The sequence below is a fragment of the Zea mays genome, chromosome 2 (assembly GCF_902167145.1).
Source record: "Zea mays cultivar B73 chromosome 2, Zm-B73-REFERENCE-NAM-5.0, whole genome shotgun sequence".
In the NCBI taxonomy this organism is placed as follows: domain Eukaryota; kingdom Viridiplantae; phylum Streptophyta; class Magnoliopsida; order Poales; family Poaceae; genus Zea; species Zea mays.
The window spans coordinates 111,549,982-111,564,891 of record NC_050097.1 but is presented as its reverse complement, the minus strand read 5'-3'; the positions used below and the strand labels follow the sequence as shown (position 1 = coordinate 111,564,891).

The following is a 14,910-nucleotide window of genomic DNA, read 5'->3' as shown; positions in this document are numbered from 1 at the left end:
ACTCCACGTTGTGTGGCTCCTCTTAAACCACCTGTTCTTCTCCTGTGGGGGGGTGTGAGACAGCAAGGTTGAGCTCACACATATTCATCACTCAACAAGTTGTGGGGAATAATGTGCATGAACTCACCAAAGGTGGGAGTTCATGTGATGTGTAAGGCTGATCAACAATAGGGGGTTAAAGCTGAGCATTGCTTTTAATAAGTTGGTCAAATTTTTATTAGCAATTACTAAATGTAAGTAGATACCAACCATAATAAGAATAGAACAAAATTAATGAATAATCCCATGCAATGCCAATGACAAATTGAATTTAAGTTCCATAATTTAATCATGCGAGAGTCGTGAGCTGCTCATGACCGTGAGCTCGGCTAGTATACTAGTTTTACACTCTGCAGAGGTTGTACCTTGTACCCACAAGTCATGTTACCCATCTGCCATGGGGTTGTACGGGCTCCATACACCTCTACCAAGGAAGCGAGACAGGGTAACACTACGAGGCCTTTACAAAGTTCCACTAGCTTCCGAAAATCCGCTACAGTTTCTGGGAAGAGCAATTGTAGGAATCCCTCGTCTGACCGCCATCGTAGCAAAATCAACCCGAGAACCTCCCTACATGCCTACTCCCCTACTGCCCTTGCCCTTTTCGGGTAAGGTAGTCTTCCACTAGCTTTTCTAGTTAGTCAGCCAAGGGCGTCCCATTCCACCCTTGTGGTGGCACGTGTTTCTCAAGTTAAGCTCCATGTTCCAATTAAAGATAATGATCTTGACATGAACATAAATAAAATAACAGAATAATTGGAACATGAATATAATGAAATATTAACCCAAAACCATATAAAGCAATAGCAAAACTACTCAAATGATTCAGGGGTAAACAAGGTAAAAGATAATCAGACTAGGGTGACCTATTGGATCCCATCAAAATTAAACCTATGCATGAATAAGTGATATTAAAGAACATTATTAGGTAATAAAAGTGGTCAAGGACACAACTTGCCTTCAATGAGCTCCTGCTCAGCAACTTCTATCTGCTGAACATCGGGATCCTTAGCCACTGGCTCTTCTACTTGCCATAATACAAACAAGCATAGTATATAGAGGAAATTAACATCACACCAAACATATATACAAAATACATATTAATAATCTACATTTTAAAATAAGATCATAGGAACATAAATCATTATGGAGTTATAAATTTTAAGTTATGGATTTCCAAAGATTTTATGTGTTTGATACAAGATTAATTAGGATACAAATTTTAATATGGCTTTCATGTCAAAACAGTGGCACTATTTAATAAACAATAATATTACAAAATTATAGAAACCAGAATGGATCAATTTGGACTAAGTATGAATTTTCTATAGATTAAACAAATTCTAGCCATTATTTTTATATTAAAAATAGATTTCCAATTCAATTTCTCTAATTTACAAACTCTCTAGACTGGGCGCACAAAACCAAAGAACGGTAGGGGCCTCGGTGTAAGATTCCAAGACAAAGAGCACAGTCACCATGGACTGCGGGTTAATTATAGTTAAAGCTAGGGTTTCGTGTGAAAAAGGGCTCGCGAAGGGGTATCGCGGACTTCTGACCGTCCGATCAGCAACAAAGCACCCAGATTAGATCACCCCAGGTCACGTCCCCCACTACCGTTGGATCAGGGATCCACGTCTAGGATCTGACCAGCGCTATTATGAACTAGCACTTGCTTACAGCCACCAGATCTGTGATCGACGGTACAGATCTTGGGCGCGAACGGGTATGCGGTCATCTAATCTCGGCCGCAGATCAAGGATTCAACGGTCGTGCGATCCTGTTCAACCCTCACCAGACTCCGACCGGTGGCGCTGCCAGGCAACACGGCGACACCATGGCCGGCCACGGCGATCTCGCATCCTACCGGTCCAAACCGGACAAATCTAGCCCTACGTGATGCCCCGCGAAAAGTGAAATTACTCGTGGGTAACTTACCAATAATGGAGGGGCAGCACAGATCTGTGGTGATTTCTATCACCGACGAGCACTTGCCGATGGCATAGATGATTTTACGCCGTGCTCGGTCCCAGGCAAGCTCTTACAACATCTAACAATGTCCCTGAATCCCTTCCTGAAGCTCGGGCTACGTCAACGGCACCAAGTGCCGATGGCGGATCTCCCCTTTCCCTCTCTCGCCGATATCTCGCTGCTCGGTGACGGTGGGGCAAAGGAGAAGAAAGGGAGGGGTCGGCCATGTTAAATAGAATACTGGTGTGAAGGGATAGTGCCGAGTAGATCTCCGCGAGGTGGTTAGGCTGGCCGTGATCTCAAGCGTGCGGCAATGGTGGCGTGATGCCCGGATGGTGGAGAAGAAGGGGAGTCCCGGCTGACTGGTGGGCCCTAAGTGCAGTGAAGGGACTAGGTCACAATGTGGGCACGAAACGTAGCGTATGACACGCGACTGATGAGTGGGGTCACGGAGACAGTGAGCGCGGGGTTTCGCAGACAGAGGGGAGGCTGACGCTTAGGCCCCACCTGTTGGCGCCAATAATAGAAGTTGGGCCGCAACGGAGGAATTGGCCCAATAGCTATTTTCCCATTTTTCTTTCCTTTTTCTTTTATATTTTTACTTTCCCTTTTCTTTCCTCTTTTAATTTCTAGAATTCAAATTTGAATTCAATTTTAACTATGAACTTATACTCATTTCAAATGTACAAATTGAATATACTAATATGGAAAGGACCTCATGTGTTCATAAATTTATTTCTCTATTTTGTGTAGTAGTTTTATCCTCTTCTCTCAAATCTTAGAATTTCCTTTAGAACTTAAATTCTAATTTGAGAATTAACATATTTCTTCTTACATTATTTTATATTTTCACAAGATGCACACAAAATGAAAACCCAACATGATGCACATAATGTTTTTGGTGTCATTAGTTAATTAATGGCCTTTTGATGTGATTATTCACATGTTACAACAAATGAAGGCAAACATATAAAACATCTATATCTTCTCTTTACACTTTTTGGGTATTACAAATCCTACCCCCCTTAACAAGAATCTCGTCCTCGAGATTTAGGAAGGATCAGGGAAAAGATGGGAAAATCTATGCAAAGCTCTTCTTCTCTCTCCCAAGTAGCTTCATCTTCTCCATGGTGACTCCATTGCACTTTGCACATCTTTATCACTTTATTTCTTGTAACTCGAGTCAAAGTATCAAGAATCTTAATATGATATTCTGCATAAGTCAAATCACCCTGAACAATGAGTTCTTCCATTGGTAACTGTTCCTCAGGGACACGGGGACACTTCTTGAGTTGAGACACATGAAATATATCATGCACATCAGATAGATTATCAGGTAACTCAAGTTGGTATGCCATCTCCCCAACTCGTCTAAAGATTCTGAAGGGTCCAATAAAGCGAGGGGATAATTTGTCTTTGAATTTGAATCTCCTCATTCCACGAAGTGGTGACACCTTGAGGTACACATGATTACCTTCCTCAAACTCCAGTGGTCTTCTTCAATTATCAGTGTAGCTCTTTTGCCTATTCTGAGCTACCCTCAAGTTCTCCCTGATTATACGGACTTGTTCTTCTACCTCTTGAATAAGTTCAGACACAAAGAACTGTCTTTCTCCAGTCTGATCCCAATATAGAGGAGTCCTGCACTTCCTGCCATATAAAGCTTCAAATGGTGACATCTTCAGACTGGCCTCGTAACTATTGTTATATGAGAACTCAGCATATGGTAGACTCTTGTCCCAACTTCCTCCATGCTGAAGGGCTCAAGCTCTCAACATATCCTCTAATACTTGATTAGTCCTTTTAGTCTGGCCATCAGTCTAAGGGTGATAGGCCGAACTGAAGTTCAACTTCGTATCCATATTCTCATGAAAGCTTTTCCAAAATCTAGAGGTAAACTGTGAACCTCAATCAGACAAGATCTTCTTTGGTACTCCGTGTAAACACACAATTCGAGCCATATATAACTCTGCTAGCTGAGAGCCTTAATAAATAGTCTTGACCGGAATGAAGTGAGCCACTTTGGTCAGTCTATCCACAATCACCCATATAGAATCATATCCTTTCGGGGTGCGAGGCAAACCCGTAATGAAATCCATACCAATCTCTTCCCACTTCCATTCGGGTATCTTCAATAGGTGCAGTTGTGGCAGAACCGCCCGAATTATTCCAGCTTAAGTGCCCAAGTCACGCCTTAGAGGTAGCAACACACTTAAATTGGAATAACCTGTCAGTCCCTTAGATCTAGTCTAATAAAGCCACTTCCCCGGGATCAAACACCACTAGCTCACTCGAAGGTGAGTCACAGAGAGAATACAATAAAGCATGCGACCACAAATTAAGTAATAGAGTTATTACATAAATTGAAGTTTTTAAGTAGACGGAAAGAAGTTCATAATTTGAAATGCAGCGGATGATCGATAACGTCGAATGCTGAGGAATAGGGCAAGGCCTGGCCCACTACTCCTCCTGCTCCTCTCCTGCTGGAGCAGCATCCCACTTGACCGTCCATCCCGGTGGTAGGGTGGAAGGCCAAGTCAGACCATCAACCATATCCTATAGCGTACCTGCAAAAATTGTGCCATAAGCAAGGTTGAGTATACTAATACTCAGCTAGACTTACCCAGTGCGAGGAGTCTACTCCTCTACCTCTAGACCATGCAGTTGTTTGGCTGAGGGGTTTGGTTTGCCAAAAGCACTAACCGAGTCTAAAATAAAATTTAGCTTTTCCAGCTCTAGCATATTTAATTTAGCTAGGTTTGCTCCTTTCTAAGCATTAATGGTAACAATCATTTAGTAGAATCAACATGTTATCTCAAGTAAAACCTCATTTCACTTCTTACTCAATGCAGTACAAGGGGTCAAGCAGTCTCATTAGCTGCGAGAAGTAGACGATTCGAATCGAGTTTTTAAACCTTGCAAGGTAAACCTAAACACACGACATGTAGGGGCACTCTGTCCCCACACACGTCAATCGTCCCCATCGATTCCCCGTTCGCGGCCAGGGCTCACCGCCTTGGCATACAATGCTCCATTGACCCCGGCCGCCGCCGTACAGTGACCGCACTTGTACCCACCATAGCTAGCATGGGAGACCCAGTCTCAGGACAAGTGAGGAGGAAAGTCCGCGCCTGGCTTCACTCAAGTACTAGGTTTATCGGTTACCATATCTCCCGATATGTGTTTAGTACTTTCAAACGCTTGACTCAGGTATCCACACATTAATCCTTAATTCCATTTTTGTCTCATGGTCATGGCATCCACCTTGGATCCAAGTCCATAGACCATCATAGATCCCATTATCAAGATGAATACAATCAATTCTTGATCTCGCGCGAGTGCTAGAAAAATCACTCGACTTCTACCGAGATCCTAATTAGCAAAGCAGCTACTCGACCTAGCATACTAGTATCCATCTCAAAAGGAATCCTGAGTTCATGCAACTAAGGGTTTCAAGCAACTCCTACACTTAAGTGCACATTACAAGCCTACAAACATTAAGTGCAGTAAAATAGCATATATAACAGTTATGCATAGAACCGGGGCTTGCCTTCAATTGCTGGGGCTGCGGGGAGATCCTCTGTAGCAGGCTCGGGAGCTGGCTCCTGGTTTTCCTCGTGGACAGCTCCATGCTCGGGAATGAGCACGTACTCTCCGTCAGCGAGGTTGCAGTCTAATGAATGCAATGAGTGAGATATATGTATGCCATGACATGCCATGTGGTAGTAATAGAAATGATTAAATTGATAAAGTAAAGTTAAATCTTACTACAGATAGTCTAAGGGTATACTTAGCCAAATTAGGGTCAAGTTTGGTTAAGTTAAATGGTCAGAATATTTTAGTGCCCCACTGATTTCCTTTTAGTGTCTTAGTGAATGTTTATTATGATCCTTTTTGAATTTATTGGGGTGAGATTTATTATCCTCACTAATTCTCTCTTCTCCTTTTCCCTTATGCTTTTAAGGTGGGCTTGAACTACAACATAGCTTTATAAATTTCCAAAAATTATGTAAAAATTACAGTAGCTTCTCACTGGTGTATAACTTTCTGCCTCAAATTGGGGCTTAAAAAGTTAAGGGTTTACTCTGTACAAAATTATCAAGTTGTAGGGTAGAGGGGGTGCTTTGAACTACAACTCTCTTTTAACAGTGAATTAATCCCTAAAGCTTATTTTTGCTGGCATTTAGGTGTAATAATATGACTTTGTACCAAGTTTTAGCCACTAATGCCTATTGGTCGTTTTACTATGATTTTCTAAAGTCCTTGGCCATAGGGGTGCTTTCTACTACCACTATACTTGAAAAATGTCAAACAACAGATTTCTAATTTTTCCTATCTTTATCTTTGCGCAAGAGCAATCATTATAGAATTTGGCAACTTTTTGCTTAAGGGAGAGGGTGGTAGAAATCCTTGGGATATATGGTCTTTTTCATGGGGTAGGGGTAATGGGTGTTATCTTACATTTTTAATTGAGTTTTATATTTTTCTCTGGTGGTTTACCTCATAAGTAATTGGGTAAAAATTTGTTTGCCCATTGTTGCACAATTTTAGGCTTTCTCATGATTTAGTTAAAACATGGGCCAAATTCAAGTTTTAATTGTTTAACTCCCTTATTGTGATGGGTTGAGGTGTCTATTATTTTTATAGTGGTGTTCTAGCAGTTAGGAGTCTACTGAAATTTCCTTATCATTTTTGCAGTGGTCCTTATATTTTTAATCCTGTTTTTTCTTAATTTCTTAGTGCTTAATAAAATAATTGACATTGGATTAGCTCTGAACTAGGGTTCTCTGTATTTTTCCTATGTTCTTTATCACTTAAGTATACTAGGAAAAATATGCTCATCCTCTGTTTATTATTTTCCACTGCCTTTCTAAATTTTCTAAGTTTTGGACAGATATAGTTTTTCATGGATAATCTTGAGTTGTTCTTGCATACTAGGGTGCTTAATATTTTTAAACAGTGTTTATGTTGGGTATGTATCTCTACAAATTTTCTTAAGCCTAGTATAGAAGTATTTATATTTTTCTCTGTATTTTGGGCAGGTTCCTTATTTAATTCAAAACTCTAAAAATTAGTACAGAAAACATAGGGTTCAATATTTTTGTCTGACAGTTCATAGCATTTGGAATCCAGCAAAATTGGTTTGACTAATTTTGATTGAATAATACTCAAGTTATGAATTTCCTAAGTTCTTTGCTCATTTAAAAAAAATAAATAGAAATGGTTAAAGGAATTAGGTTTTGCATCAGGGTCCCTGGCATGTACTTCCTATTTTCCTTACAGACTAGTCCTCGGGTCACTATTCAAATGTGTCTCTGACAGCACAGAAAACCGCCTAGGGTTTACCCTAATCTAATCCGCAGTCCTTCCCCTATTTAAACAGTACCCACGGCGGAGAAAAGGGCGGAGGGGCTTACCGACGGCGAGATTGCTCCGGCAAGGTGGTCGAGGATGTAGGGGAGGTCGCGGCGGTCACCTCGATGTGCGGGTCGTCGTCGGTGATGACCGGAGTTGGCTGGTCCATGAGCGCAGGTGGGGAAGCTCATCGGTGGCGAGAAATCCGGCCTGCTCACGGCGAGATAGTCCAAATGGTTGGCTCGGGAGGCTCGACTAGGTGACATAGAGGCGGTACACGGAAGGAATTGGAAAATGGCGCAGAGACTTACCCGGTTCATGTTTGCCGGTGAGTGAAAGAAGTCTAGCGAGGGTGATTCGGGGTCTCCGGTGAGGCTCTGCCGGGTCTGAGGGCTTGGGGAGCTTCACGGGTCTCTGGCGAAGCTAGTGGAGCTGATATTGCGGACTCGGGATGGCTGGGGCGAGCTAGCCACAGTGGATAAAGCTCGGGTGGCTTGGCGGGCAGTGGCACGTCGTGCTCAGGGAAAAGTCCGGTGAAGTCGGGCTTGGGCGGGACTGTGAGCGTTTGGGGGTGTACGGCCGAGGCCTCAGGTGTGACGGAACCTCCCAAGTTATTAGTCCCACCTACAGTTGTCCTTGTCCAAAGGACTTTGGACAACCCTGTAGGTGCACATAATCACTTGACAAGTTCGGTATCTGCATCCTTAATTCCTCGCCCAAGAGCGCTTCACCTGTCACGCAGATATTACACCACATCGGAGGAACGAATAGCGGAAGCAATTACAATAACTTAATTTACATTTATTCAAATATAGAGAAAGAGTATTATAGTTATTACAAAACCAGGGTATATGAGTGCATAAGTATTATTACAGACTTGGGAGGCAAAAACCCCTCCCGTATAAAAGTATATTGTTTTTCAAGTGGGAGGCCAACTTCCTCCCGCGACTTCACTGCTGTGATTCTTCCTTGGGCACCACCTTAGAACAAAAACAACAAAAGCCTACTGTTTCCTCACCTACTACAACATGAGTTCTAAAACCCTGAGTACAAAGTGTACTTTTGCAAGTCTTACCCGTCAAAAGAAAAGACTCTCAAGGATATGCTGGCTTGAGGGAGTCAAGGTAAGGTTATTCAAGAATCAAAGACTCTGTTTGCGGAAATGCTTACTAACAGTGGATCCTTAAAAATCCAGTTTTATTATCAAGTTAAGTCATTACCTACAGCTAGAGTTCTTTCTACCCTAGTTCAAGCACTTGACCTGCACTAGTCGTCTTTTATCACCCTTTTTCTTTACTGGATTGCTATGTGTAAGTTAGTGACCAAGTCTTCATATCCGAGAAGTAACGGCGATCCGAATCAATTAGTACCCAGCTGGGGATATCCAATCACACTACATATGTAGCACTTAACCCTTGTATATGTCAACTCGCCACTGGGTTTCTTAAGACCAGACCGAGTTCACGCCAACCGAGAGCACAGATACACCACCGTCCAGCCTCTTGCCACGGAGGGTTCACACTACTCTCACCATCTCTCCACTCCCATTGCGTGTTGGCCTTTCTGGTATTAGTCTGCCTAAGGCAAAGCTTACCCATGATGAGGCATGTGACCAGTTAAAAGGTCCTCGATCATCAGGCCCACATCGGTATGGTCCTTAATCGACTCAGACGAAGACACTACACCGAGACTCTCTTCTCGTGCAAGTCACCCGTCCAGTCTCAGCTTTATCATTTAAACCCAAAGTTTGGTACCTAGCAGAGGTACATCTTATCCGATATTGAACCCATCACGGTGTAAAACCCAAATTCTAGTCAAATTAGATGACTCCTTAATTATGTGGTTGTGAGAATTATTTTTATTTTAAGTATACAAGCATTTATTTTAATAAATAGAATAATTAAAAATAAATAAAGAGATAAAATTAAATTGGTGCACTCATGCTGGAGGTTTTCTTTGTTGCAAGTGCATTTCGGAAATTGAACTCAGAAATGAATTTGGAAATTTAGAAATGAAAAATAGAAAAAAAATGGGAATAGAAGACGTACGTATTCAGCCACTTAATGAGAGGTAGCCCACGTCATGTTTTTTTTAAAATTCTTTATTCTAATGGCCGAACTCTGCAACAGCATGACCTCAGGCATGACATCATCCAAGTCTTTCACGTATTGCTGCATGCATGAACCTAGGTGCTGTTTGGTTCAAGAAATGTAACGCAAATGGTAATGGTAATGGTAATGGTTTACATTCGATTACTGGCGGTAACAAATTTGAATAGGCTGGTATCTAATTACGGTTGAACTAAAACAAACATGATTTAACGTTATTCGTTACCCATTACGTTAGATGCTAGGACTTTCTACTCAACAAAATCCTGCGAACATAGCGTAACCACCATCCGAATCAGGCATAACCTCCCTTGATGGATTTATACTAGTAACGGGTGCGCGCTTGGCGCGCACGGTAAATGGTATGCAATATTGCTGTACTAATAAAGCAAGCAATTCTTTTTAATGACACAGAGCCAAAGACAGTTTAGAGCATAGTAGATTTATATAAAGTAAAATAGAGTTAAGTGAGCACTGATAGAAAGTAATATGTTTGTTGCAACATTTCAAGCTACCTTGTTATATTTACATGAAATGTCTTCATAAGAGTTGAGTACTTATATATAATTATATAGAGGGCATTCTACAACCTAAAAAGCTGCTGATAATCTGAGAAAATCTTCAGTTGTTGGAAGATCTTGTGTCCGACCTTTCTTTAATACGCAGAGGTCCATGTTTAAACCTGTATAATTGGGAAACAAGAGCAGCTTAATCATAAAGTCACAGTGAATATACTATGTGTATGTCACCTATGCATATAATTGGACTTGTCAGTTTAGATTATACCAAAAATATACAACATATCTAGTTTGTCCAGCGGGGGCGCGGCTAGCCGATTTGGCTCTCCACTCCAACACGAGCATATGACAAAACTCGCCGGCACAGGCGAGCTGTCCAAACGTACAGTTTCATCCTCACATCCTCGCTGACTGGGCAAGGCAACACAGTGTTGTTACGTTGGGCGGAGAAATGAAGCAGCTGAGTGCATTTTAGATCGACTGGGCCATTATTGGCATATTGTCACGAGATGAGCTAGCGCCGTACGCTGGCGCCGTGCCTGGCAAATGGAATGGCCACACGTGTCCTGTTGAAGACGGCTGGGGATGCTCGCGACCAATGGCAACAGGATTTTGCCAAGCGCCCATAGCGCCGCCACAGTAATGCAAGGGCTGACACTGCGAGCGAGAGCCACGACACGAGTGGCAAGGAGGGCGGCGGTGAGGCAGGCAGTAGCACTGACTCCAGCAGAGGCATTCGACGAAATAGAACCATGTCTGACATCACTATTAAATTAGCATAGCAGGAGAATGGAATAGAAGCAATGGTAGCTCGTGCAGTGGAGAGAGATCAAAGTTTTTAAAAAGAAGCCTGTAGATACGCGATGGAGTGGAGAGATATCAAATGTGAAAAAAGAAGCATGTAGAGGCGCGATGGAGAGAGCTTCTAGTGAGCAGCGAGAAGTAGCTAGGAAATTTAATGACATTTTGTGAGCCATGGAACCGAAGAATCTTGGATCTTGCCGCTGCTTGGCTTGTTACCATAGATTTGGAAGACACATGGGATTGCTGAGCGCCAGAACTCCCCAGTAGGCTATATATGGGGGCAAGCAACCAACCATACTGAGGAGGGGAGGTTGACGGGGTGAGGAGGAACATCACTGAGGTAGAAGGAGAATGAAGATCTGGAGCTCTTTTATTGTCACAAATAATTTCTGTTTTCTATTTGCATGTATATGTGCTGTTAAAATTTGGATAATTTAAATATAGGAAAAAATATATATACGAAAGAAATATAGTTTTGGATAATTTACTTATGAAGTCAAAACAATTATCAAATAAAAAATGAAATGATGCTTTTTATAATAGATAGAAAATAATACATGTAGGATATTGTGTAGTAGTGTATAACCTTTTGGGTGGAGATTCAATTGTAGCTGTTGGACCTTTTCCTTTGTCATCAAGTATTGCATCATGCTGTATATGTAAAAAATATTTATAAATGAGTTAATACAGTGTTTGAATACGAATAGAAGATAGTTTAGATTCAATATCAAGGAATGATATCATTCATGATAAGAATAATTTATGTAATAATCTGTTATGGAACACCGCTACATGATGAATGATTCATGGCCCCACACTACGATACGTGCTTGGGCAAACAGAAACAGAGAAAGAAGAGAATGCAAGTGTGCAGGGCAGAGGATGAACCAATTGCCAACCCAGATATAAATGTTGTATTATCAACCCAGATATAAATGTTGCATGTGTGTTCAATGAGCATCTAGACACCTCCAGAAGGGAGACTTAGGAGCTCCTTGTTTGCTACTCGTGCCCTATTCCGCCTGGTAATTTTGAGAATTTATATGAGCAACGGTACAAGAAGATCACTGACTATGAGAGCTTAGGAGTCACCCGTCTGGAGGAGTTAGTTGAGAAGGTGAAAGACGTGGTAGATTTTCATGAGGACCTAACCAGCAAAAGCAAGTTCCTTATTGCAAACTACACAACCAGTTAGGCTATTTTCGTTGTCTTGATGTTCTAGTTCAGCTCCTAAAGTACTTCAGCTCGTGTTTCCTTAACATGTGTCACACAGGGTCGGCATTTTTTTCCGTGCCGGTATGATAAGTGTGAATGGCATAGTAAGTATCTGTAATGGCTTCTCCCATGCCTCAGCTAATCTGTGCAAACAGGGAGTTGTTTTTTGTATGCAAAAAGATGATTACACTAAAGAACAGTGACCATTTATTTGGCAAATACATCTAATTCCAGTTCAAGTCAATGATTGCTTTGTTGCTGGAGTAACAGCTATAGGTCTTAGTACAGGATATTGTAAGCACATGAATGAATTTTATTATATTGTATTAAAAGATAATATGGTGTTTTTTTATTTGCATTTAACTGTTATTTAAGAAAAGAACTGAATATAGTAGATCGATGAAACAAAGAAGATTGTACCTTTATGTTTCCCTCGTCAATATCGTCGTTTTCTGCATCAGTAATATCAATATTGGCTGGTCTGTGAATATGGAACAGGTGTCATATAAATAGTTGTTAGCATAATGTGTGACTATGATACATTTTAACATGGATGAAAATATATATTAAATGAAAGAGAGTTAATACAGTTTTGATGTGCTGTCAGTTGTTGGATATATAAGCTTCTTGGAAACCTGCAAAAATTGATTGACACAATATTTTAGTTGGAAATAATATTGTCATATGTATACATTGTATTATTTTTTTGATTGAAAAGATATCTTACATCAGTTGGAGTCGTCGTGGTTAATTTTTCCAGAGCTGTAGATGGAGAATCTTCAAATAATTTTAGTTTTAATGTGTTCGGAGGTGTTGATGGTCCTTGTTCCTGAAGATCTCGAGCTTGTAGTGGTAAAGACTGTTGTCTTCCATGTGCAGTAACAATGGAGTTGATTCGTAGCACGTTTGGATGGTTGTTTTTTTGAAAAAAGGATAGATCATCAACTGTGACTCTAAATGTAAATTTTAGGGATATGATTTGTGCTAGGTCAGGTGGGATAGGTGAATGCTCACTAACGCCTCTTAAAACGATCTCACATGATTTACCGACTATTTGTCTTGCTATGTTATTGAAACAAAACATTTCTGCGGTTTCTGTCCCGTCAGATGCTAGGAATTTCAGCTTGTATCTGATATATGAAAGGTATTTTGTTAATATTTAGTACAATAAAAATTGTATGGAACATATATAGATTTGACGGAAAAGTAGAAATACTTAGTTTAAAAACTTACCTGAATGTGTATTTGTCCCAGTTACAGTCATTGCAATGATAAACTGCATTTTGTGGAGTTGACGTTTTAAAGCATTTTGTGCAAGCCGGGTACCACCATTTGTTTTCGACTGATATTTCTGTTATTGTGATAGTACATTCATATCATGTCTCCTGTGTTTTGGATAGATGTCTAAGTTGATGAAAATTAAATACCATAAGAGAATAAAGTGTGTAAGAACTTACCGGGAAATCATATGGATTAATTCTAGTAAGTTCATAAAGACTCTTTGATTCAACTGCTTGTTTATGTTCAATTGTTGGAGGATGATTTAAAGCATGAGGAAGTTGTAATGTAATTGTCCTTGTCTGATGGCTGCAAAAGATACGGGATATTATATCACTGTATATGTTAGTTTTATGAGAGGAGAGTATTTGGTTTAATATTTGTACACATTTTTTTACCTGGTATGATAGGGTTCTGCTTCTGGAATTATAGGATTGAAGTACCATCTACAGGCAGAGCCACCACTTAAGTAAACACCTAGTATTTGTAAAGGAAAAATTGTCAAAACATGTAGGAGGTAGTAGAATTTGAATCATTTAGTATAGTGTTAAATTTGTTCTGTATATGTAGATAAATGAAGCATACCTTTGTAAAATTTCGGCAAACATCCAACAAAAAGCACTACAATTGGTTTTTTTGTGTTCGGGTCGTACACATCATGAAGGCTGAATGATGTTGCTTGGTCTGCCCATAAAGTGATCTTCAAAGGTATGTTGCTGTTTTTTTACCAGTTTGTTAGATGTTAAGGTACATTTTTTATAATATATAAAATACGATATCGTTAAAGAGAGGGTTGTGATACCTGAGATCTTCTATAATAATGCTCCTCGTCAGTACTGGGGTCAATTGGCTCTGGATATGTATGGGTGTCATTTCATGAACCTGGACTATGACACCAAGAACATCTGAGACCAATTTCAAAGTTAGAATAAATTAGATAAGTGAACACAAGCTATTAGTAATAGATAATATAATATAAGTTGTTGTATAGTAATACCTAGAAAGTTTGGTTTGGTCTGAATATTAGATTCAATTTGATCAAACGGTGTTAGTCGGTAGACATACATTGGAAACACAGTTGTAGGGTTCATGACACGTTTTACGATGGTATGGAACGTGAATTGGATCATCTTGTCACCATCGACTGGTTTGAACGCATTTTTTGCTGCACAAACTCTGAATCTGCTGATAATATAAACTCCTCCCTCTTCAATGTCTGATGCTTTCTGTTCAGCTAAGTTTGCTGGGATTTTAGCATAGATAGCATTGCCCTGTCATAGCATGAAATTTGTTAGGCGAGCTACACACACACAGTTACTGGCACAAAAAAAAGTATATATGAAGATTAAAGGTTGTGACTTGATACCTCTTGATCAGATAGTACCATATCAATATGCTGCAGTGGAGCGTTATCATTAGCACCTCGGAAAAGCCACTTTCTGGCCACACGCACTTGAATTGTTACATGTTTCTTGTGTGGTTCTAAATCAGGTAGCAGTGTATATTCCATTGTTCTGTGTTTAATAAGAGAAAATGTCAGTATTAGAAAATGAAAAAGTGATATAGAGTTAAACTGAGTTTAATAACTTATAAATGTGAAGAGCGTTGATATATAATTTGAT

The 14,910-nt window shown here is 40.3% G+C and overlaps 1 pseudogene; it reads right to left on the bottom strand.

The window, feature by feature from the left end:
- Positions 1 to 9,963: 9,963 nt before the first annotated feature.
- Positions 9,964 to 14,798, bottom strand: LOC103646841 (replication protein A 70 kDa DNA-binding subunit B-like; annotated as a pseudogene).
- Positions 14,799 to 14,910: the final 112 nt, after the last annotated feature.